Source organism: Neofelis nebulosa, chromosome 8, assembly GCF_028018385.1.
Source record: "Neofelis nebulosa isolate mNeoNeb1 chromosome 8, mNeoNeb1.pri, whole genome shotgun sequence".
Taxonomy (NCBI): domain Eukaryota; kingdom Metazoa; phylum Chordata; class Mammalia; order Carnivora; family Felidae; genus Neofelis; species Neofelis nebulosa.
In genome coordinates, this window is record NC_080789.1 from 124,170,806 (window position 1) to 124,198,172 (window position 27,367).

Consider the following 27,367-nt stretch of genomic DNA (forward strand, 5'->3'; position numbering starts at 1 on the left):
ATAAGATTAGAAGATTGAGGATGAATGATAATTTGGGAACCTATCAAATGATATAACATGTAGTAAAAAAAAAAAGGTGATAATGAGGTTTCCTCCAATTTTAATATTGATACTAGCCTAAACTCAAACTTCTCAAACACTGATGAACTGGTATGAATACTTTCTTACCATTATATGATTTTGTTTGATCTATCACACAGAGATTTTCTTAATTGCCACTAACATCTTCCTTCTTTCCCTCACATATTATGTATGAACTGTGTCCAGTGCACGGGACACTGAAGAGAGAATGAGAGAAACATAGGACTATTATACCTGTCCTCATTGCTTTGATTCCCCGCCTCCCCCCCCCCCATGCTCTATATTAATTCATTCTACAACAACTTTTCCTAAAAACTGCAGGGTGCCTTAGAGTTTTTAATCTGATGTAAATTCCCAAGAGGAAAATTTGGTAAATGGTAATGCCTAAATTTATTTGAGCAGGGATCCAATTTTTTAAAATTGCTGAGTGTCAGGGTACCTGAATGGCCCAGTCAGTTAGGCATCCAACTCTTGGTTTCGGTTCAGGTCATGATCTAGCGGTTTGTGACATTGAGCCCCGCATCAGACTCTGTGCTGGCAGCGCAGAGCCTGCTTGGGATCCTCTCTCTCTCTCCCTCTGTCTGCCTCTCCCCCACGCTCTCTCTCAAAATAAAATAAATAAACTTAAAAAAAATTGCTGACTGTCTCTGAGCCCTACAGAATACATTGTGGGAAACATCACATTCCAGGGGAAGGGGCAGGGCCAAAGGATCCAGGAATACTCACGGCTGATGTTAACCTGCTATACTCACCAATTTTTCATTCAATGGTTATTGGTAATAAGAAGTAATCTGTCCATTTTGAGAAAGATCAATCAGAGAAACTTGTGTAACAATCAGCTTTTGTCCTAAAGAGATTTTTCTAGACCCTGAATTATGCCCTCCTCTTGATTATGAAATAAGACCCCAAATTAAATTCTTTAAGCAAACAGATGAAACACAGATAAGATAAAGGTTTACTTCAGTGAATTTCTAGGATAATATCAAAAATTTATTTCCTACATTTCAAAGTCTGAGGAAGATGTATAAGTATAGAGAATAGGGATCTAAGAAGTCTGATAAGGAGAATTGCAAAGTATTGACTTGTACCTAAAACCATTTATGAAATCTAGTAAAAAGATTAATCTAAAAGAATTACTAAAGATAATTTCTTTAGGAATAATCTCCTAGATTAATTTGTTGAATTTTCCTGCTTTTGTTCATATTCCCTGGTGAAATTATTTTCTTTCTGAGAAATATATATTCTTACTCCTAAGAGGTAAATATCTTGAAATAATTTCTATTCTGAGGATAGGAATCCAAACAACAACAGCCAAAACACTCTAAACAGAACAAACTCTAACACTCAAAATACCCTACACAGAATGACCTCTTTCCCAAAGTGGCTTCTGTCCATCAGGAAGACTTTTGAAAGTCACCTTTACACAGTAACTCTCCCAAGAGCAGTTTCAGGACCTTAACTATGACAGTGAAGGAAGACCATGGCACATGGCTATTCTTAGGTCAGTGTTTCACAAAGGTAGATTTAATCTTATCCTGATTAAAATGAAAACAGAAGGTTTTTTTTTTTTTTTTTTAACGTTTATTTATTTTTGAGACAGGGAGAGACAGCATGAATGGGGGAGGGTCAGAGAGAGAGGGAGACACAGAATCTGAAACAGGCTCCAGGCTCTGAGCTGTCAGCACAGAGCCCGACGCGGGGCTCGAACTCACGGACCGCGAGATCGTGACCTGAGCCGAAGTCAGATGCTTAACCGACTGAGCCACCCAGGCGCCCCAAAACAGAAGTTTAGACGTCACCTCTCAGGTACTTATTTCTGCTTTTATCTTTCTTCTCAAACTATTACAAACTCTGTGGTTTGGCTCTTGACTCAGTTTGTTCACATTATCATTTAATAAGGTCTCACTCTGACTTTTGCCTCTACATTGGAAGAAAATTACCAGGCTTCATGGCAGCAATTACCCTGTCCGCTCAGACATTCCATTTTCTTCTAATTCAACCTACTAGTCATATGATCAACATGGTCACATGTTAAACTTGTGTGAGGTCATCAACTGACAAATTAATTTTGCAAAAAATAAGACTGAAGGAAATTCTTGGTGCCATAGAAGTAAACTGAGTCAACAAAGCCATTGGTCATCCAGTTTCTGAATATAACATTATGATTCCTTAAAGGCAGGAACTGTGCTTTATTTATCTGTGTCTGATGTTTAGTTTAGTGTCTGATACAAAATAGCCCTCAAGAAATGTTTGTGGAATTAATGAATATTTTAAACTATTCAAGGCCAACAATGCATTTTAAATAACCATACTTTTCATGGGTTTAACTCATCAATTATTGTATAATTTAACATCCTAAAATTGAAATGAGCAAATCAATTTGTGGAGATGAAGTAAATGATGCCCCAGGTCACATCACTCAAGAGCAGGTCAGGGATCTGAACTGAATCTGCCTCCGAATGCCATGATTTCACAGAGCACCAGGCTCTTTCTCAGAAGGTTCTTAATGATGATTAATGCGATGCCCAACTATGGTGATAGCAAAGCTAACTAGACAGATAAAGAATGGGGCATTGGGAGATCTGGTTGTTTGACTTTACCAGCGCCTACACAGTTATATTCCCTATTTCCCTGACTTGCTCAGGAATGCCAGAAAGAGACGGGTTGTTGTGTGTAGGGGGCCGAAGGGGGGATGTGGAAGACACTGCAGTCATGTCTTTTGCTCATGGTGATCCACCTTGTGAATTCTCACAGCCCTGGATTTCCCTGCCACTCAGCATCCCTCAGGCATCCCTGCCAACTGAACTGCACAATGCATCTGGAAACTAAATAATGACCACAAATATTTGCTTTTTTAATACACATTTCATTGATTCCTGTCATCAATGTGGATAATCATGCTTATCATAATATTCATTTGAAGTCAACAATGTTAAGATTAATTGTGAATCATTCCAACTGAGGCTGAGAACATGTTTTCCTCTGGAAATGACATTAAACATTGTAGTTCATGTGTGCAGGCCAACCTAAAAATAGGATATCGATTTATGTGGCATAAATATTTGTTGCGTGTGCAACATTTCTAGAACAGAATGAAGTAGCATTAGTACAGAAAGAATGCTCGTTTCTCCATATACCAATAAAAGGTTGGTGGAGGCCGAAGTGGAACATAAGGGTCATCTTATTCCCAAGGTCAGGTAGTGGGAGTGCTGTTGGTACCACCCACAGCCCAGAATCAATAGGACCCGGAAGCTCTTAGGACAGTGAGAAGGCAGGAGGACTGCACAAAGTAAGAGAAGTGATTGCTGAAGACGCACACTGTTCTCCTCCCGATTAATTATGCTTCTTTAACTTCATGTTTTTATTGCTGCCTGTGTGACCCCGACTTATTCACTCCATGAGGGTCAGTTGCCTCCTATGCTTGTTGGCAGCAGAACAGCCACACTGCTAGTTTGTAGTAGAGATTAGAGATACTACACTACACCTAAAGCCCCTAACATAAAGACTGGTGCCTAGCAGGCCTTCTGGGAACAGTCTATCACCACTGTTACTCCTGCAACAACTACCATGATGACCACTGTTTCTCTCACCACCACGATTACTTGCTACTTGCTGGTCAACTAAAGGGGCTGACCCTAGAGGATACAGCTTGATTTGTTTCCCACCGCAGCCTTCAAACTCACCCTACTGAATCTCTTCTCTTTTTCCTTGACATCTTGGGAACATGCTGTATCATTGCAGGTATTAATGAGTAGCACCATTTTTTAGGTATTAGGGTGCAGACTTAAGAACCGAAGGTCTCTACCTCATCTGGTTTAAAGCCGGTTTAAAGCCAGTTTAAAGGTAATCCCTCCCCGTCCAAGCTTAGATTGGACCCGAGGCTCATGGACCCAGAGTGCAGGTGGTCTGCCCTTTTACCCCCACCCCTCTGGCTGCTTGGCTCCTATGGTCAACAGAAGCAAGACACGGAAGAACAAGGAACTGAGGCTTCTTTACAATTAGCTAGCTTTCCTTGGATCTCTCTCTTGGGTATTAGGCAGGCTCTGTCATGGCAGGTATCAAAATCCATGAGGTGAATTTACAGATTTTTCAGAAAGTTCCACCCCCTCCTCCTGGGCTCTCTCCCACTGCCATTCTGACTTGAGGGAAGCACTCTTGGGTCGACACTCCCCTGCCACTTCCCCACTTCCCCACTTCTGGTTCTCAGTGGTAAGCCCACAGACTTTTTGTGCTGCACACACCTTGTTCCAGGAGGGAGGGTGTTGATAAGTAACTCGAGCTGGGCTAGCCTTCTTGTCATCTACTGAACAATGGGAACAATGTGACTGTTGCCATATATCACATTTGCCCTTTGTCCTCACTCCCCCTGCAACCTACTTTACAACAGCCTCCCCCTTAGACTTCTTCAGTTCGAGTCCATGGCGAAGGAGGAACATTACATGGTTTATACTCTCCTCAGTTTTCTGAAGACCCTTCTCTCTAATGAATCAGAATCTTCCTTATACAAGTTCTTTCATACTTTGGTCTCTCTTTAGACTGTAGAACAACTTATTACCCACTGTCTTCAACACTGAGAGTTGACTTTGACCCGGAAGAATACGGTGCTTGTCTTTGCTCTTATCTACGTACACTGAAACACATGAAGGAGTGCCACGGGGTGGAGGTGAGGAAGGAGAGTGGGCATATGAACTGGCAAAGTGTTCGCTCTCACCTGCTCCTCATTTACTCTCCAAGTATGGAGCTCATGCCCTCAACAAAAGCTGCAGTGCATTTGGAAGAAGGGGAATGAAAAATTCATCTGATTCAGGACAGGTTGGAGATCATGTGGCCTACAAGAAGAAAGCAGGCTTTGCCATAGTACAAGAGAAGGAGAGTCTACCCAGAGATTCATATGTAAGGCATTTGTGTAAACTGATTCATTAAAACTAAGAAATACTCATATGGGACCTAGTTGCTGGCAGTAAGAAGTTGATAATTTCATTAGGAAAATTAAATGTTCATACAGAAAGCAGATAAAATGACATATAACAATATACATGACAGAACAGCATCATACACTGGAGAGTAACTCTTTAGGGAATTTTAACAAGGAGGTGGAGTTGGTCCAGGAAAAATTCCTATAGGAAACTGGTCCAAAAAATTCCTACAGCAAATAGGAACTAAAGCAAGATATAAGGGATAGGAAGGCTGTTGAGTATTTTTTATTAGTATTTTAATAGCTGTTTACAACAGCACTTCAGTGTAAGACTTCGAAAACAAAATTATAAAAAAAGTAAATAAAAATCAAATTTGATTCTACTACCCTGAGATAACTACTGTTGTTAACATTTTCAACTTTGTTCCATTCTTTCTCCCTCAGAAATCCTATTACATTTCCCTAGACAATCTATTGTCTCAACATAAAAGCGACTATTGCATATTTTGTCCTCTTCTCAAATTGCCCTCCCCCTGCTCGGAACTTGTCACTCTCAGCTGGTGACTTTACTTTTTATTTCACTGAAGGAGCAGAAGCCATCAGGATGAACTGGCTTCCATCTGAGAGGCCAACCATTCCAACTGGGCACTTTCTGCCCTGAAGGACTCTGCTCCTTCCGTTAGACATTCTAAGATATATCTTCCCAGTTTTCATGCACACACATGCATGCGTGTACACACACACACATGCAGACACATGCCTCCTCTGACTCCACGACGCACAAAATAAAACACACTCTTCCTTTGGTTCCACATCTCTTCCAGGTGGGATCCTACTTCTCTGCACCCTTGTACAAAATTATTTCAAAGGTTTGTTAAAAATATCATCTCCCATCTTCACATTCCCCTTCCTCTCCAACTCCAACCACCAATCAGGTGTCTGTTCCCAGGACTCCTTCAAAGCTGTCCTTATCAGTGTAAGCAGTGAGGTCCACACTGCCTGGCTAATGCTTGACCCACGTCAAGAACTTCCGGGGCCCTCTTTTTTCATTAAAGCATTAAAAATTGTTTTATGACTGTGTTGTTACAAAAACCAACATAACCTAGTCCAGGTTCAGTATTACATATTCATTGTTACTATATTCATATTTTTTTCTTCTAATTGAAAAAAAAAATGAAATTAAAACATTCCATGTGCCCTACGATATCATGGGACCTAGGTACTGTGCCTCCTGTCCCCAGTGGGTAAGATGGCCCTGAGGGTAACTTGTTAGTCCTCATCTTGCTCAAACTCTGGAAAACACTCCATGCAGTTGATAATCTTCTTGTTGGTTTTGTTCCCACCTCTCTGGTTGTTGTTCCTCAGCCTCTTCTGAGGCATGCTCCTCCTTCCTGCCTTGTCAATACTGACAGAGTCCACACCTGAGTGTGGGACCCCTTCTCTGTCTATGAGAACAATCCTAGGGCCTCTCAACCTGTCCCGTGGCTTTTGAAGGTGATCCCTCCTAAACTTCTATCTCCAACCCCCATTTTCCCTCTGAAATTTGGACTCTGAAATCTTAACTCCTTATATTACATCGCCAGTTGAATGTTACATAGGGATCTCCAACATACTTTGACTAAAATAGAATCCCCTTAATCTTGTTCTTCCCTAGTGTTCTACTGTGCAATAAATAACACTACTATGCACTCAATTGCTCAAGCCCAAATACTTAAAAATCACCTTTGACGTTTCTCTTTTCCTCATATCCTTTACCCAATTCATCAGGAAATGTTATCCTGAATGTTATCAGCAGTACCTTCAAAACATATCCAGAAACCTTCCATTATGGCAACAGAGTAAGACAGATGGATAACTCATTTAATAAATAAAAGAGTGATTAGATTTATGAGCTTGAAGGACAGTATAAATAAATAATAATTGTAGCTTAAGGTAAGGGCTGTGCAACAGAGAAAGAGGAAAGCTGGGGAAGAGTATTCAATCACTCCCAGAGAGGTGGTGATCATTACCCAAACCAAATGTACAGCATTTTAGGGAACACTGAGTTATCCATATAAAAATAAAATATAGATATAGGATGAGGTTTAGGTTTGATGTTTAGTAACGATATGGAACACAGAATGCAGATCTGGATACTGATGGAGAATTTGTGAAATCTAAAAAATGAGCAGTTCGGAGTCACATTGTGGGGCATGCTTATGTACACAGAATGGCAGAAGAAATGGTGACCAAAGTGCATCAGATAAGGATCTCTTAAAAGACTGGTAACAAATCAAGATATTGTTATTTACTAGAATACAAGGGAAGAAAATGCTTCATGAGGAGGAGATGATCAGTAGAGCCCTATGCCACAAAAAGGTCCAGGAGAATTAAGGTCAGTTAATAATTATGTAAGCTGTTGGCAACTACTTGAACACTTCCATTTTGGTAATGATAAGCCTAGAAAGCAGAGTAAGAACAGTAAGGGCTTTTCAATAAGGCATCAATCAAAAACATTTTTAGGAGAAGAAAAAAGGAAATAGCGTAGTGACTAAGGCAGGAAACTGAGTGAAACCAACATTTTCACAATTTGTGAGGTATGAAGTAGGTAACGGTGGTTGAGAAGAAAGTGGGAGGGGTGTCTGGGTGGCTCAGGAGGTTAAGCATCGGACTCTTGGTTTTGGCTCAGGTCATAATCTCACGGTTTGTGAGTTTGAGCCCTGCACGGGATCTGTGCTGACAGTGTGCAGCCTGCCTGGGATTATCTCTTCCCCTCTCTCTCTCTGCTCCTCCTCTGCACTCTCTTTCTCTCAAAATAAGTAAACTTAAAAAAAATTATATATATATATATATATATATATATATATATATATAAATTATATAATTCTTTATATATATTCTTTGTATATAATTCTTTATAATTCTATGTATATCTAATTCTATATATATATAAGTGGGAAACTTCAGGAGGTTAGGCAAGAAAGGACTGATTCTGAGTGTAGGTTCTTCGGGAGTCTAAATCTAAAAAATAACATGACTGATTGATCGTTGGCAGGAGTTTGTTTTTAGGCTGATAATTCAATTTTTCCTCTGTTGACTTAGAAGTAGCACAAAACTTGTGACACAGCCTTCACTGAACCAAAATGCGAGCCACGCATTTTCACTTTGCCTTAGAAGAGTGTGTATGAGTAGATCAGTGTTACCCCATCTTTTAGGGGTTCTCAGACCCAGTTCCAATGTGGGGGGATCCTCCCCCACACTACACCAAGCAATTCTTAGACACCAGCAGAATGTCCAAGATGCAACTCAATTCTGACACTATTTACCCAGAAATAACATCAGATTCCACAGGTTATAAGAGTTCAGTCCCACAAGGCTGACCCTCCCCACTCCCTAGATCAATTGCAATCCCCAGGCTGCTACCTTCGCTCTGACCCACTGGCTACAGTTTTGAGGCTCCAACAACCTCCTCCTTAGGTTTAATCAATTTGCTAGAGTTGCTTACAGATTTAGGGAAAAGTGACTTACATTTACCAGTTTGTTAAAGGATATGATAAAGGGTATGAATCAACACTTAGATCAAGAGATGCGTAAAGCAAGGAATGAGGAAGGGGCATGGAGCTTCTATGTCCTCTCCAGGTGCACCACTCTCCCTGCTTCTCTACCTGGTCACTAACCCAGAAGCTCTCTGAATCCAGTTCTTTTGGGTTTTTTTAAAAGGCTTCATTACACAGTCATGATTGACTAAGTCGGTGGCCACTGTCTGATTCAATCTCCAGCCCCTCTCCCTTCCCCGGAGGTCTGGGGTTGGGACTGAAAGTGCCAACCCTCTCATAACTTGGTCTGTCCTCCTTCCTGGCAACCAACTGCCATTCTTACCTAAAGGCTTTGGAAACTTGCCTCATTAACACAACAAAAGCTTTCTTTATCTCCCTTATGGCAGGAAATTCCAAGGGTTTTAGGAGCTATGCGCCAGAAATCATGGATGAAGACCAAAAATACACACGAGAAATATATATTTGGTCATTTCTTGTAAGTCACAATATTGCTCCCCGTCCTCTTAGACGGTTGAACGTATTATATTATCCCCATATGCCATTTTTAGAAATCACTAGATGCCATTAATACTTGATATCTCCATTTTTCCTGTGACTTATTTCCATCACTGCAGAAAAAAAAGTTAAAGTAGATGGATTGCAGCTGCTGGCCAATGCCTTGAGACCTTAATGATAACAAGTTCAAATTGAATTTACTAAACTAGCAAGTGAGGGCAACATGCAAGATGATATAGTGATTGCCGTGTAATTGCCAATACAATTCATATCTTGTTTAGGTCCTTTTTCCTTCCAGCCCATGGGGATATCATTTGGGCTCCAATACATAGCAGGCAACCCTTATCTCAATACAGATGAGTGCCCGGCAAAAACTGGGTTCTCGTGACGAACAGTTTTGAGACCAACAGATCGAATCAAAAATCAAAATTTAAAGTGCAACAAATTATTGGCAGAATTATTTCACCAGCCAAAAGACCCCACTCCCTCCTCTCTGTCACCTGTGTTTGCTAGCGGTTATCAACTGTGACACTAGGGAGAGGGAGAGAATAGTAACAGGAATGACATGTCCTGAGCAACTGAGCGGCAGCTCTGAATTAAATTAAGTATCTTCAGAGTCCCACAAAATGTCTGCAGTTGGCTGATAACTACACAATGTTTGCTTCCACCCCTTACTTTGGAGGAAGAAGAGGTTTGTATCCCATCACCTCCATGTTATGGATTGTCTGTTACGTTGCTATGGAAACCTACTATTTCCTTTCGCGATCACACCTCCCCCTCTATACATCTTACAAATGGAAAATACGAGCGGGATTACAAATTTATAAAAACTTCATTAGAAACTCCTACGTGCAGACTAAGGGTTTAGTGAGAAAGAACAGGATTAGATTTTTCCTGTGTGAATCATTGGTTTCACCAGAAATCCTTCAACACTTTCTCCCACCGCTACTTATGGTTCTTCACAAGTGGTGATATTTCCATGGATAGTCAGCCTTTGCTAGAATGAGATTCGCTTGCTTAGCGTGTCCTTACTGTGTACTTCTTCCTAGCGACGAGAAAGAGATAAGCTTTTTGTTTGTCTTCTTGAAGCTACTGGCTCAGATCCCTCTTATAAGTTTTGTGACAGAATTAGCGGTTAGATTCGTGTTTTCAATTAATTCATTTTTTGAATAGCTAACGTAAGAAGTGTTTTATTTTTCTTTTGCATCAGTCTTACATACTGGTTTTATATTTCAAGGCTTATAATATTACAGCTATGCTGTGTTACCTTTTCTATAAAAGCTATTTTGGTTAAAAGAAACACTACACTTGAGAATGTATAACTAAAAGAAAATAGTAAAACAAAGGAGAAGATTCCTATCAAACATAATTAAGAGAATGCCCTTAGCAACACAGTCACTCCCTCAGTCAAATCTAACTAGATTTCATCTTTCCAGACCTTTCCCCTCAGATCTCTTCAAGTGGGAGATGAAATACTGTGAAAATGGCAACATATTCTTCTGGCTCAGACGCCTTCTTCACTTAAACTACTTAGCACTGTTTTTCTTATATTGCTGTCCATGCTCATTTTATATTTTATTACTAAACAAAGAAACACTAAACAACAACAACAACAATAACGAAAAACAAACCTTGAAACATTCTTTTGGGGGTCTGTGAGAAATAGACTAGAAATGCAACACTTAGATGTTCCATTTTTAATTTTTAAATACATTTTCGGTGAAGGTTATTCAATTGCGGTTTATCAAAATGATGGGCCACCAGTCTTGCGAGTTAACATTTAGTGCCATGGCAAAGTAGTCGTCACATAATTAGATCATGCAAAGCAATTTCTAAGACAGTACACACTGCCGGATCCCTTTGATATGGCTGGGAGAATATACTACAAAATATGAACAGTGATGATTTTTGGGCGTGGATATTAACAGTGGCTTTTATTTTCTTTTTCATGCTCCTCATTATTTTCCAAACATTTCGGAACGTAACAGTCAGGGATGCTTTTGGCTGCAATAACTGAAAATCTGACTACTCATGGCTTAAACAAATACTGGTTTATTTATTTATGTATTTATTTCTACATTTTTACCCATCAAGAAGACTGGAATGGGAAGTGGTTGGCATTGTTTCAGCTCCTTAATAATGATCTTTCAAACTTCCCATCTTTAGATTTGCTTTTTTCCCCTCCTTATTGGCTCCCGGCCTCACGATCACAAACTGTTACCTTAGAAAAAAGGAATCATATGGGATTTCAAGTTAGAAAATGGGGCCAGAAATAGTTTAGTCATGTTTCGTCCACTGAGTCTTCACTGAAGCCCCTTTCTGAAAACTGACTGCCAAAGTGATTTTTCCTTCCACCTCATTTGCCAGAACTGGATTCCAGGGCCATCTAGAGCTACACAGCATGTAGAGACAGACAGCCATATCTTGGTTTAGATGCATCATAAATCATCGCCTACATCTTATGGGAACAATGATGTCTTCAACAAAACCACTTAGTGGGGAAGGAAATGGGAATGTGTATTCAGTAGTGCCAGAGGCTGAAAAATGCCCCACCTCCCAAATATAGCCATGTTCTAATCTCCGGAACATTTGAATGTCACCTTATGTGGCACATAGGGGTCTCTGCAGATCCTTAGCTGTTAAGGATCTTGAGGTGGGGAGATTATCCTGCACCGTATGGGTAGGCCCTAAATGCAATCACATGAATCCATAAAACAAGGAAGTGCCAGGAGATTAGGAGATTAGACACATATACATAGGAGAAAATGGTACAAGGATAGAGCAGAGAGAGATTAGAATATACTGGCCTTGAAGATTAGAATGCTGTGCTCACTCGCCAAGCAATTCAGACAGGAAGATACAAGGAACATATTCTCCTTTAGAGCCTGCCTAAGGAGCAAGGCCCTGCCAACACTGATTTTGGGCTTAGTGATACTAATCGCCAACTCCTGACTTCCAGAACAGCATCCTGAGAGAACAAATCTCTGTTGTTTTAAGCTACCCTGTTTGTGCTCCGTTAGTTTCCTTAGTCAAAGGAAACTAATACAGATAGGAAAGTGAGGTTTTATGTAGGCCACCTTGACTATACTATGACTATGTGTGTGTATAATATATACTAAGTAATATATTACACTTTTAAAATAATATATTTTAGAATATATTCTTCTTTTAGAATATTCTAGAATATTCTTCTACTTTTAGAAGAACATTATTTAAAAAATAATTTGTGAAACAATGAATGAACTCTTCCCATATTTCCTCTTCAAGGAAAGAATGTATTTTCAGCAAGGTGCTACCCCAGATGTGAGCAAATCTTTATAGGATCCATAGACATCTATAACCCAGTGCCCCTGACTTCTGCAGACACTGCCTGGGCATTTTCAAAAGTGGATCTGGCCACACAAGATAAATTACTGATACTCTGCTAGCTCTAGATTCAGCATTTTTTTCAACTATAACCTTAAGTTTAGAAAAAGAAATTTGTAGGTGAAAACAAATAGATTCATGCTCAACCCAAAAGGCATAACTGGGACAAGTTTTTCAGGATTAAAGTAAGGAAATGGAAAAAGAGCAGGGCTCTTAATTTTCCTACAGAAACAAGGTGAAAATAGTAATAGTATCTTTAATCTGCCACGGAAAATAAGTGAGGGATGACAGAATATTGGTATTCACTTCAAAGCCGGTTATTAAATTTTTCCTTTTTTCCCTCCAGAACTCAACATGACACGGGCTATTTTCAGACTATGATCTCTCTTTCATCAAAGTCAGCCCTAGCTGTGAAGACCACCTGGTCCACATAATTACCTTAAGCACAGTCTCTGTGTCTCCTGCTTCAAATGACCTCTTTCTTGGTGAAGTAAGACGTCTCTTACCTTTGGCTGTGTGAAATATGCTCTCAACTCTAAATTACTTATTCACGGGAGACAAATGCTCCTGGATCAATTCAGAGCACTGATCTCTCTCAGTGGGCCCATGAGAACTCTATTCCCAGGGCACAACAAGAAGGCAATCTGCAGATTACCAGATAGAAATGACTAGGGAGGTCGGAAAAACAGCCAAGTGAAAAACCTGCAGAACTGCGCTTCTCAAAATCTTGCTCAGAGAAATCTAAGAAGGAAGTTAAATGCCTCTTTCTTCACGCATGAAACAAATAGTTAGACCCTACCTTTAGAGAGCGCACACTGCTTGTCCAATGCTTGTAATGATTTTATATTCATCACTTAACACTTTTTTCCTGAGTCCCTTTCCCCAACACATATATCCATAAATTGGCATGAACTTTCAAGTTTTATAATTACAAAAGAAATCTCTGTAATCAAACATACAAAATAATTACTTAGCCTCAGAGACTATCAATGCTTACAGAACGTAAGCTTGGAGTCCTCATGGCATGAAGATTTCTCCTGCTTGATTCTCTACCCCATCTGGCACTGTTGGGCACCACATTTGTCTTAAAACTATCTCCTCCCTTAAAATCTGGGCACTGTGCCTCCTTCTCCTTCCCCTGACTACGGAGTCTGTTTTCTTCATTTGCTCTCTTCTGTCAAAACTGAAATCAAATTCCTTGCTTCTAATCTCTTCTCCTCCCTTCCTATCCCTCTTCTCCATTCCTCACTCCTGCCATCCTGTCCTTCCTTCTTCCCAGCTCTTCCTTCTCCTGGATCTCTTCCCCTCCCCTTCCCTCTCTTCTCCTTTCCTTTCCTTTTTTTTTGGGGGGGGGGAGGAAGGTTCTTTTTCATCCCAATTTCCCCCTATAATATCATTTCCTTCCATGGTGAGGTTGTTATATGAGGTAATAATTCCACAACTGATTTCTCTAGTCCTGATCAAAAAAGGGGGGTATGCAAAATCATTGAATCAAAACTGAAATGTGCATGGAGGGATTGGTTACCCACAAGTCAGATACTAATTAAGACAAGAAAGTGAGTGGAGAGACTTTTGAAATGTCACACAGTGTTCTCCTTTTATCCCAGCTGAGACTCTACTTAAATCAGCATTTGCCAAATTTTCCAGAGAACATTGGTTGGGCAAGACGGTCCTTGGGGAAAAAAAAAAAAGATTTCAATGGTCAAATTAATTAGGGAAAAACTACATATCTCCATTATGAATTTTAATAAACAATATCATAAGGACTGAAAATTCTTAGAGGAAATAAATTTATCTGTATTTAATCCAATGTTACACAAACTTATTTGACCACGCAACCTTTTTTATAAGTCAACTGATCTTAATGAACATCTCTTAACTCCTAACAATCCAGTGGCACTAGATTGTGTGACAATGTCCATAACTCCTTGTTAGAGCGCAGAGGGATTTTTAACAATTCCATCTGAAACCTACTTTCTACACATTCTTTTTTCCACTGCCTTCTCTTCACCTTCCCCTCCCCTGGTGTACCTAATACTCTACTAATCACCAAATTATTTGAAATCTGGAAGATACCTACTCATGCCTGATCTCTCTCCTTTCTATTGCTGGTGTGCTCTCATAGCTCTCATACCTTTTTTTGTTTGTTTGTTTTTGTTTTTTAGATTGCTCCTATCTGCAACTTTAAAAAAGATTTGCTTGATCACTTTCCTCTTTATCCAAGTGAATCCCTTGTTTCCCACTTTGTGTTCCCATCTCACTTTGTAAATATCCCTAGAAATACACAAATTCTACTGAACCTATTGCATCCCGTAAATTGCAAATCTCTATACCTACACTGTCCAATAAGGTAGGATGAGCCACACAATGTAACATCTGAGCATATAAAATGTGGCTGGTCTGAACTGAGATACGCTACATGCAAAAAATACACACTGGACTGTGAAGACTGATAACCAAAAAATGAAACAAATTATTAATAATTGAAATATTGATTGTGTATTGAAATGTTAATATATTGCATATATTTGGTGAAATTAATTTTGCCTATTTATTTCACTTTTTATGTAACTAACTACTAGAACATTTTTAATTACACATATGCTCACATTTGTGAATGCCATTGTTCCATTAGATGGCATTGTTCTACAAGGCTGGCACCCCCCTCTTACCACACCTCCTAGCCGTACTTGTAATTGTCACTTAGCAAATGTTTCTTGAATAAATGCAATTCGTTCACAAGGTAAAAATGAAATTAGAGAAGGTCCTGAACTTCTGAAGTTGTGGCATTTTCTTACAGATAGTAAATGTGAATATTCCATAAGCATTATACACGTTACGTGCCAAATACAATATGGCTTTGAGCTAAGCAATCATTCCGTACTTAGCTATTTTATAGGAAGCCCTGGAAAATAACTCCCTCACAAAATATATCCTTACCATTAACGTTCACCACATGTCAAAATTAGTTGAAAAAGCGTACCTTTAAGCAATATTAAGAGTATTAGGAGTATGGTATCCCAATTGCACAATTTCTAATATGAAGGGTTTTTTCCTAGAATATTCAATCAAATATCTATCCTTCAGCGATGGTATCCTGAGGTAATGGGTAATAACATTCCTCTTTTAGACAGAAAAGGAATGGAAACAAAAGGGAAAAAAAAGCTCAAGATCTCACTGGCTTTTACAGATAAACCCTCTACCACCCTAAGATAGTATGCACATAAAACCACATCAGAGCCTCGGCAACTTCCTATGGAAACAATGCTACTGCACTTTGATGAGGGCAGAAAAGGAATCCCAGTTGTAAGGCAGCCCAAGTCCTTCATCATTTCCAGTCATAGGATTTCTTGAATCACTTTGAAGGAACAATCCTTGACAGAAATGTAGTAGAAATCCTGGTCTAACACTGGACAGAAAATTAAACCCATGTGAGTTTCAGTCTTAGCTAAATCTCTCTGTGCAGCCTTGGGTAGACTGCTTACTGTCTGTGTCTCGGGATATGTCAGAATTAAAGAAATAATTCATAAAACTTCTGTCTGTAGTAATTCGCACAAACTGATGCTGAGGATGATCTCAATCTTTTAAACCATATCAAAATAGTTTTCATGAGTGCACAGGATACTATGTTCCTTTCCTTCCGTTAAAAATCCAGTGGTTAATTAAGCAACAGATGAAGACTTCCTTTAAAGAAGATTTAATAGATAGATCAATATTCCGTAAATTATTTGCACTGTTTTGAGGTTTTCTCCAAGTATATTCATGTATACACATGTCTTCTCCACGTATAACAGAATATAAATGTCTGTTCATGCCATTTTTGCTGTTTCCAGTTAATGTGTGTGGGGGGGGGGGGAGCAGAATAAGCCAGTATTTACATAATAGCTTCACTTGAATTTAAAAGCAGAGTTTATTGTTTAAGTTATGTTCTCTTATGCATTTCACAGATTTCATTTTATAATTAGGAGATAAATGTGTTTTCCAAAAATAAAACAGGTTAAGGGGCGCCTGGGTGGCTCAGTCGGTTAAGCTTCTGACTTTGGCTCAGGTCATTATCTCGTGGTTCACAAGTTTGAGCCCCATGTCGAGCTCTGTGCTGACAGCTCAGAGCCTGGAGCTTTCTTTGGATTCTATCCCCCTCTCTCTCTGCCCCTCCCCTGGTCGTTCTCTCACTCTCTTTCTCTCTCTCTCTCTCTCACTCTCAAAAATAAATAAAACATTTAAAAATACATAAATAAAACATAAATATCATGCCTATGAGCAACAGTGTTGAGGGAACCAAAGCTCATACGACATTTAACAAGGGTGATGAATCCTCTATGAAAATCTAATTTGGCTATAAAAATGTTTTGGAAACAAGACATACACTCAAAGGAACAGATTAGATTCACATTCTATAATCTACCAATATGTTCTTACATTCTCCTTAATTATAGTCTAATGTAAAGAATGAGGGGGGCACCTGGTGGGTTCCGTCGGTTAATCATCCGCCTCTGGATTTCAGCTCAGGTCATGATCTCATGGTTCATGAGATTGAGCCCGTCTGCACTGTTGGTGCAGAGCCTGCTTGGGATTCTCTCTCTTCCTCTCTGTCTCTCTTCCTCTCTCCAAATAAATAAATAAACATTTTTAAAAAAAAAGAATGAGGAAGGAGGAGGAAACCAGAATAAATATGATTATTTCTTTTTATGCATGAAATTGTTCTATACACGGAAGCTTAACCCAATGAAATATCTATTTTATTCCTAGATTTATTTGTTTCAGTCACGTAGCTATAATCTCAAGTTTATACATTATAAGAAGGAATGATCACATGGACATTGTATTAATTTCCTAAAGCTGCTGTAACAAACTCAATGGCTTAAAAACAACAGAAATTTGTTCTTACACAGCTCCAGAGGCCCAACTCTTAAATCAATTTTGTTGGGCTGAAATAAAGGTGCCGGCAGGGTTGTGCTCCTTCTGGGGGCTCAAGGGGAGAATCTGCTCCTTGCCTCCGCCAGCTCCTGGTGGCTCCAACATTCCTTGACTTGTGGCCACATCACTCTAGCCTCTGCCTCTGTAGTCATATTGTCAGCTTCTTCTGTCTATGAAATCCCCCTCTACCTTCTTCTTATAAGATACTTGTGATTGCATTTAGGGCCCATCCTGATAAATCCAGGATAATTTCCCTATTAAGAACCTTAACTTAATCACAACTGCAAAGACATCTTTTTCCCTTATGAGGTAACATTTGCTGGTTCTAAGTAATTAGAAACTGATATTTGGGTGGTCATACTTCATCCTACCACAGATATTAAATGTTTCTTTAAAAAAACCTGAGACACTCACTTCCCGACCTCCTTGTCAACAATCAACTTCTGTGAGACTGTATACAAAACCGATTTCCAAATTTGAGTACCTCATAAGCATTTTAAACATCTTTCTAAGTTTCTAATACCTTTCTAGTCATTGCCATTCAACCAATATTTATTGAGCACTTACTATACTATGCATCAAGCACTGTTAATACTATAGAATTTTTATAAAAAAATATTTATCTAAGTACATTGGAATCTTTATTTTCAAAGTCAACAGACAAAAATTCAACCATTAACTGAGATGTTACCGATTATGAACAGTTGACTTTTGGATAGAGCTTAAAGTAAACATGTTTTGATTTCTATCATAAGATCAATTTGAGGCTTAATTTTAAAGCTAAAAGCACTGCTCCTCAATCACATATATTGCATCCCATAGTGTATTACAGAACTACAATCTGAACAGACATCTATTCATAGAAAAGCATTCATTAAATTATCCATGTGTTAAATTCCCTAGAATATAATAAATGTTAAGTTTTGCTTGGTCAATATTTATCTAAGATTGCGGTTGGAGCTACAACGTTAGTTCATGCATTTGTTCAGCAAATACTTATTAATGGTCTTTACTATGACAGTTACTGGCCTAGGTGCTGGGCTGACAGCTATACCCTCAGGGGCTTGAAGGGGAGTAGAGGAGAAAGGCAGGCGATTGCAGGATGGAGGAATAAATGCTCCATAGTATGAGGCAAGGACCAGGTATGGAACCAGTGGAGGAACCAGTGGAGGAACCCTGATCTCAGTCTTGGTGGTCAGCGATGGCTTCTGTGAAGAAGCGCATCAAGCTGAGACCTGAAGGACCAGCAGGGATAAGGCAGGTAAAGGACCTGAGAAGGAGAAGCATTTAATGGTCTGAGATAAGGGGACCAGGTTATTGGCACCCAGAAGTATTTAAGAATGGCTGAAACCTCAGTGTGGGAAGGGAGGGCAGAAGTGAAGACAGAGAATATGTGGAAAAGTTGTTGCACTAGAGAAAGTTTAAAAAGTACAATTGTCCAAGACTTGGTAATTACTAGATGTGACGACAGTTAGTGAGAAGAGAGAAGTTAAGAAGGACAGCAAGATTTCATATCTGGACAAAGTAGTAGGTGGTGTTCAGTTCCCAGAGGCAGGGAACGCAGGGGGAGGGGGGCTCTGGGGTTGAGGACGGGGTGTGGGGTGTTGAATTCAGCACTGCCTTAAGGTTCCTGTGGAGACTCAACACAGAGATGCTCAGAATGCTGATGGATATGTGTGTCCATAGAAGCCCCGGAAGCTTCTGGGTTGGACATATCTGTACACTGATGTTTCAAATCACAGAGGAACTGACAAAGATGAAGTTCACAAGGATACATTCATCCTGACTGCATCCCAGGAAGCAGAATGATTTATTACCTATTGCCTCAGGATACCATGTCTGAAGTTTTATTCATTAGACATTTGATTGAGTATTCTCGGAAAAAATTCTTCTGTATTAGATTTTTTTTTTAACGTTTATTTATTTTGGAGAGACAGAGAGAGACAGAGCATGGGCAGGGGAGAAGCAGAGAGAGAGGGGGAGACACAGAATCCGAAGCAGGCTCCAGGCTCCGAGCTGTCAGCACAGAGCCCGATGTGGGGCTTGAACCCACCAACCGTGAGATCATGACCTGAGCCGAAGTCAAAAGCTTAATCCACTGAGCACCCAGGTGTCCCCAAATTCCTCATATTAGAAATTGTACGACTGGGGACACCTGGGTGGCTCAGTCGGTTGAGCGACTGACTTCAGCTCAGGTCATGATCTCACGGTTGGTGGGTTCAAGCCCCACATCGGGCTCTATGCTGACAGCTCGGAGCCTGGAGCCTGCTTCGGATTCTGTGTCTTCCCCTCTCTCTGCCCCTCCCGCCCCCCTCAAATATAAATAAACGTTAAAAAATAAAAATATAAAAAAGAAACTGTACAACTGGAATACCAGACTCATGATACTCCCAATATTGTTTAAAGGTATGCTTTTTCAACTAATGTTAACATGTGGTGAAACTTTATCTGTTAGAATCTGTTTTGGAGGGAATTATTTTCTAGGGTTTCCAATAAAATAGCTAAGTAGTGACAATTTACGTTGAAATCATTCTGTTTTCAACGTGTAACATGTATACAATGTTTCTGGAATGTTCACAGGTATTATATTCAAGAAAATCCACAACTCCAGAATTTCAGGACCTTCTCTGACTTTGTGTTTACCTTATTAATGAGTAACTCTATCAAGGCATTAGTTATTGTTTAAATATCACATTGATGTAGCACAAGGGAGGGTGAGCCAGTGAGAAGAATGTATCCAGATGGCAAAGCAAGGGTAAATGCATACACCTGATGGTCTTTACAGCATGGAAATAGGAGAACTGCACAACACATCTTCCTCTGTATTTTCCCTTCCATTTGATACACTCATTCTGCTCATGACTGCCCGGGGCCACTTCTTGCTTGGATTTTGGCTTTCTCACCCTCTGTTGTCATTTCAGATTTTGTTGGTAAACCTAACCATGATGTCAGTTTTGCCTTTTGTTTTATTTCTTGTGCTAAATAGCTCTTGTGACTTGATTTTGGTAGAAATCATGCCAGAACTTTAAACAATAACCCGATATCCAGAATATATATATGGACTTTTTTTTTTTCCTGTTTGCTATTTAATTCTCTTGCCATATTCCAAAAAAGTGATATAAGAATGGGAACGGAACCACCAGTTATGTCTGTGGGCACCGGGCACCCAGCACTTAGGTCAGCTGGTCTACCCAGTGGTGAAGGGTTGGCTGCATCTGCGGTGAGCCAACTTCCCTAAGGCTCAGCTGTGCCCAAAGCAACACTACTGCACAAACCTCATGGTTTACAGGGTGCGCAAGTCGGAGGAACTTCAGGCTTCCCTCTTCCTTACCCAAATGCAAAGGGTCTTGGAAAAAAAAAAAGAAAACAATGGATACAGGGCCCTTGTATCGTTACCAAGTCAAGATGGAGACCACTGAAAGGTGGGACGCTCACAAAATGCCTCAGAGTGCTATTTATCCTGTTTTTCTTCTACCAGTTAACTGCTATTCTCTCCTGGGCTCTCTCTTCACTCTTAATTAACTAGTAAGTGTGATAGTTCTGACAATGCACTATCCCCCTCACTCCATCTCCTCATTTCCAGTTTTCTGTGTTGGCTCAATTTAACTCCCGTTGTATATTAACCAGACAGTGGAAATGATGACCGGGGCACAGCTTTCTATGTGCCTTTCACAATGCAAACAAAGAAATAATCATAACCATTTCCTCCCCCAAATCTTCAGTGACCCCGCCTTAGTGGTTAACAAGTTAAACTCCACCCCTTCCTCACACCAAAGACATTTACATGTAGTATTTCTCACCTACCTTCTTGATCTTATCTCCAGGTGTCTTCTGCCCAAGTCACTGGACCACTCATCGCCCTCCATCCGTGTCACAAACATGGTACCTGACTTTCTACTTCCTCTGCCTGCAATTCACTTTTCCAGCTTCTCGGCTCACCCAAATCCTCCTCTCCCTTCAAGCTTCAAATCCAATCCTACCTCTTCCACAAATCCACTCACAATACATTTGGTAGAAATTGTTTGTTTGTTTTTGAAACCTGGGCCTTCATTGTATCTCTATGGGAAACAGATGAATTGTGGAATATTCCTTAGCAACTATAAAAAGCAGCTAACCTTTACCGAGTGTTTAGTATTTGCCAAGGACTAGTCTATGCATTTGATATGTATCATAATATTTAGTTCTCAGAACAATTTGTATGGTAGGTGCTACTGAAATAGCCAGTTTACAGATAAGAAAACGAAGAGAGGAAGGTACAAAACTATTTAAAAAAATTGTTTAAGGTTTTATTTTTGTGAGAGAGAAAAAAAGAAAGAGAGAGAGAGGCAGAGGAGTGGGGGACAGAGAATCCCTTGCAGAGGCAGGACTGGAACGGAGGCCATATTACTCTATAGACATTGCACCATTAATGAACATATTCTGACGTCTACCATGTGGTAAATATGAATGGTCCACTATAGGCATACCACAATATTCCTATACAGGTATATTGTATACCTCCAGCTCTCCTGGAGACAGAGATCACCCATTTTAGTCTGCTTTACCAATCATGTCCAGCATGGTTCCTTGCCATAAGAAGGGAACTGCGGGCAGGAGAAGTAGAAAAAATGGCTAGTACTGACAACAGGTTTGCTGAAAGGTTGAACCTCAATAATTCTTTTCAACCCAGAAAAAGATCTCCCTCACTCATAATTTCACTTTCTTCTTAAACACAAGGCTATAAATTCTCATTTGCCTTGGGATTTTTCACTGAAAATGAATTTAATACGTATTGGAAACATTTAGCTCCTTCATTGCAGCTATATAAAGTAAGCATTGGCTCAGAAAGTGCAGCATTAGGAGAAATCTTTAATCTACACTTAGGGACCACTTGTCAGAAACAGAGTTAAAGTAGATTTGAAACACTTCCAGACCGCCTAGGTCCTCGGTGCTATGAAGTATTCAAATTTTCACTCTTTGACCCATTGCTGTTTAGATCATTTTTTGAAAATAATAAAAAAAAAGGAATAATGATTTACAGAGCCTATATTATGGGGATTTATATATTCCATTTCTTTCATTTTATACAGGCTAAAATGCAATTCATTAGCATTCGAGTTAAGGCACAGGAAGGGTGGTGTAACCAAATGCCATAACCAACAGTTATGTCAGAGGTAGTAAAGAAATCATTAACAAAAGGATATTAATGAAATAAAACACATGGTCCAATAACAAAAATGCTGTTTCTTGATGTCCACTACTTATTTTTGTTTTAAAGCAAACTGCAAATATACTTCTCTGAGTTTTAAATTATCTACTTCATTAGGTTAAGATACTACTTTCTCATTGCTACTGAGTGGCTCTTTATCAGGCATAGGGTGTCCAATTGCCAAGTATCAAGGTCAAGATACTTAAAGGGTATGCACTGGGGAAGAAAAATCACTTGAGGTTAGAAAGTCCCGGTGACTGCATGATCATTCAGGGTTTTACACGTGTAGCTCAACAAACGACTATCTCACTGGACAACATCAGTTTTTATGGGTTGAAGCCACCCTCTGGCTAAGGCAAATGGAATGAAGATAACGGATTGTACTTTACTACATGGAAATGGACACCTTGGCGAAAATTTTAAAAATGATTCAGCAAACCGAACATTTTCGTGTTGTGTTTACTGTGAATAAATCATCTTAAACGATGTGAGTTATAGGTAGATTCTCAATATCTTCAAGCCGAGCAGCACATAGGAAGACATCTTCCTCAAGTCGAAGCATGGGGCTTGAGGGTGGGGTCTACAAATCTACACTTGATCTTAGCCAAAAGGCCGAGAAGCGATGGGGGGTCTACAAATCTAATAGGTGGTTCCCAGATAAAATGCTGGGGTCCATGCTGGCCCCTATAGGGTGGGTCAAAAGGAAGCAGCTTTGACTCCCGTCAGAAAGGCTAAGCCATGCACAGATGAACTAACAACCCAAAATAGATCGATAGGTCATAAAATCCAGACCCCGATAATGATATTTTTTGATATCTTTTCTTTCTTATTTCTGCCTTTCCACCACGGGGACTCACAAAGTTCCTTCTTCATTATGAATTTATTCCCTGTCCTTTAAAATTTAGAAGAACTGTTTTTTTTTTTTTTAATATGTCCCTTTGCCTTGCATTTAGGGTACAAAAGGCTCTCGTACAGAACACTTCAATCTTAGAAAAGCCATTGCTTTTAATATAAGCCAAGTGAAAGTGGCGCGGTGGTTATTCAGACTGGCATTTATACGCCTTCTCTGCCTATAGCTCTGGTGTGCCGTAGGCTCGCTTTTTCAAGGAACTCCTACAAATGTTGTTCACTTTCAGAATGACTTATTTGAATGAGGTGGTGGTAACAGATAGGGTCTCATGGAATCCTATCTTGAGAAAGGGAAAAAATAAAGTCTTCTCTGCTATGCCCTTTCTGAGATCTAATCCACATAGCATCTGACTATAATGTTAACTTGAAGTGGCTATCCAAAATTTTGCATTTGCACCCTGCTGAGGGGAGACCGCAACCTGTGCTTTGTTTTGCATTGGGAAAATCCTGATGAGACTATGCAGAAATCCCTTCTTTCCCAAAGAAAACAACATTAAAAAAGAAAAAAAAAAAAGAATGCGTAGGGGGGATAAATCACATTATAGTTTAGAGCACAGATTTGGGGAAAAGTTAATGAAAGACATCAGGCGCTATCTCTACATACTGCCAGACCACAAGAAAAGGGAGAAAAAGTACACGTCCCCAGTGAAAAACTCTAGAAGACAGACACAAAACAGAGGTGACATTGGGCTTTGTAAAGGCAACGCTGTGCTCAGTAGTCTAAATCTTGACCTGTCAAACTATTACAAGAAAATAATTAGAGCCGCTACCTAGGGATGAGTAGTGACTTTTTTTTCCTCTTATGGTTTATAGGCAGCTGTAGTTGAATTTATGCCTAAAACCTCTAATTGCTTTCTCCATGGTGCAAATAGAAAGATCTTTGCAAGTTCACTTTTACTATAGAGTCTCCACAGACCAGATATTACATAAAGGCAGTGTGTTTCTTAAAATGTGTATCGTCCCCTTAGCAGGCATAATAAATATGAGAATCACTTGGGAGTTGATGAAACTCAGATTTCTGGGTCCTGCTGACACAAAGCCTAATCTAGTAGGAAATGTGGGTGCCTAGCAGTGGCTGGGGATGGGGCTTTTAGTCCCCAGCACCCATATCAGCTTTGCCTTGTCTAACCTGTAAGATGATAATTAACTAAAATACAAATCTTAGGGGTGCCTGGGTGGCTCAGTTGGCTAAGCATTTGACTGTTAGTTTCAGCTCAGGTCACTATCTCACAATTTCGTGGGTTTGAGCCCTGCTTTGGGCTCTGTGCTGACAGTGGGGAGCCTGCTTGGGATTCTCTCCCTCTTCCTCTCTCTCTCTCTCTCTCTCTCTCTCTGACCCCCCCCCCCGTACTGTCTGTCTCTCAAAATAAACAAATAAACCTTAAAAAATTAAAATAAAAATCTTACATGCATTTTGAAATGTGAAATGTTTGAAAATGCTGCTATTTTTATTAGAATGAAGCAGTGTGAACACTGAAATGCAAAAACGGTGTGCATACTTGCAATCTCCGCCTAAAGACCCTTAACTAGGCTCATCCCTCCCGTGCCCTCATCTTCCAAGCAGGTGGTTGACGCTTTGCCCCTCCTACATGGAAATTCTCCATCGGCCCATGTACACAGGTCTGACGCAGGGACCAGATGTCCACGTGTATAAGGAACACTCCAGGTAATTCCGAGGCAGTCTGCTACTCATTCCAACATTTTACCAGTTCAGCGGCACCCCCCCCGGCCAGGCATGAAATGTTGACAAACACGATTCCAGTTTAGTTTGTGAAAATAAGACTTTTTTTTTTAAACAGAACTGAGTAACGGCTTCCCTCCCTCCTCCAACAGGCGAGAGAGCCTGGTACTCATGGTGGCAAACTGCATGAGAAATGCTGCGGGATCAGCCATTGTACGGACAGCCCATCACCTCTTGAGGAAGAAGAAAGGCACGCTTTTGCCTTTGACCGGAAAGGTGTGCCATCTGGACGTGCATAGAAAAGGCAAATCGTTTAAATATTCTGTGTCTACATAGAACAGACAAGCTCTTTCTTGGCCAAGGAATACCCTGAAATGAGGAAGCCACTTGGATGATGTTTAAAATGTCACCTATTTCTCAACAGAGATACTTTCACAGACCCAGAACTAATGTAATTCCTCACTTGCACCACTGCCTTCCTCAGCACCTTCCAGAGCTGGTCTTGAAATCCCTCCTTCTACGCACTCTTGACCGCATGCTAGATCGAGGTATTTGCCATTTGTTCCACGAGGCTGGCCCTTCCTTCTCTGCAATAGTGTACCTACTGAAAGTAGCCAACAGCTGTCTGTTGTCACGTATGCCTGTCCTTTTCGAGAAATCTTGTGGTCTGGAATTCGTGCCTTCTGGCCTGCACTAGTCCCTGACACTATGCCTTCACTGGGAAGCAGCCACCTACCCACCCTCCACAATGTCTCGGTTAATGAGAACGCCTCTCTGCTTTGGCTTCAAGAACCCGTTACTGGCCCTTCTCGTTCTACCACCCTGATGTAGCCAATCCTGAAACCCAGCCAAGCTTCTGCTTCCCAGAGGCTGGTTCCTGCTTCTTAGAGTTTGGCTAACAGACAGGTTACTCAGAATTAGGACATTGCCAAGAACGAATCACATTGTTCCAGAAAATCTGTATTTCTGGAGTTGACTCCTGCCGAGTTTGAAGCCCAAAGTCACTAAGCCCTTTGCACGTCTGCATGAGTTGGCTCAAGCTGACATAAAAAAAATACCATAGACTGGGTGGCTTATACAACAGAAATTAATTTTCTCATAGTGCTGGAGGCTGGAACGTCCAAGATCAAGGTTCCAGCAGGGTTTGGTTTCTATTGAGGGCTTTTTTTCCTGGCTTGCAGACAGCCACCTTCCCAGTAAGTCCTCACATGGTCTTTCCTCTGAATGTGCCCAGGGAGAAAATGAGCTCTCTGGTACCTTTTCTTATAAGGGCACTAATCCCATTGGACCAGGGCCCTCCTTTATGACCACATTTAATCTTAATTACTTCCTTAGAGACCCACCTCCACATATAACCACTCTAGGGGTTAGAGCTTCAACATATAAGTTTTGGGAGACACAGATGTTTGGTGCATAAGAACATCCCAATATAAAAGTGTCCCGGGCCACACAGCGAGGAATGCCACTGGTTCTGGCTTTACTCATTTCTAATTCACTTACCCTCTCTCACTGGTCTGCTCTCAAAACCCCAGAATTTCTTGCTGCCAAATCTGCAAGGCTTATGACAACAGGTGCAAACCACTTACATTTTCCTAGTTCTCCTTGGAAATACCCAAGAATTTGTTTCCAGCTTCTAATTATTACATTATTAACTAGATAGCTGCCAATAACATACAAATGTGTTGATTAATTAGACTGGGATATCTACTATTCTTAATATTACTGTAGCATTTAAACCAAAAATCACTAATATCCTTTTCTGCCCCTCTTTCACTGCCACATTCACCAACTTGATATTAACTCAGGTTTATTCTCAGGAATGTTAGATATTAATCTAGAGTTGCGATTTCTGTTTTTAGGATGGCATTACTAAATCCTTCAACAAACAATTTAAACAAATATTCTTTTTTTAAGTTTACTTATTTATTTTGAGAGAGAGAAAGAGTGTGCCATCTGGGGAGAGAGGCAGGAGGGGGGGGAGAGAGAGAGAGAGAGAGAGAGAGAGAGAGAGAGAGAGAGAGAGAGAGAGAGAGAGAGAATCTCAAGCAGGCTCCACGCTCAGTGCGAACCTGATACAGGGTTTAAACCCATGACCCCTGGATCATGACCTCAGCTGAAATCAAGAGTCAGATGCTCAACCAACTGCCACCCAGACATTCCTCACCAATTCTTCTAAGAATCAATACTATTAACAGTTTTTTGTACGTCCTTCCAGATTTTTCTACACACTTGAAAGCATATATATGTTCTTCCAAATCATTTCAGAGGTAGTTTATGTG

General features: G+C 40.2%; 1 protein-coding gene across 2 annotated transcripts in view; it reads right to left on the reverse strand.

Moving 5' to 3' along the window:
• Nucleotides 1–27,367, reverse strand: part of PLXDC2 (plexin domain containing 2) — a 449,881-nt gene that overhangs the window by 159,170 nt on the left and 263,344 nt on the right. The gene's annotated exons all lie outside the window — the stretch shown is intronic.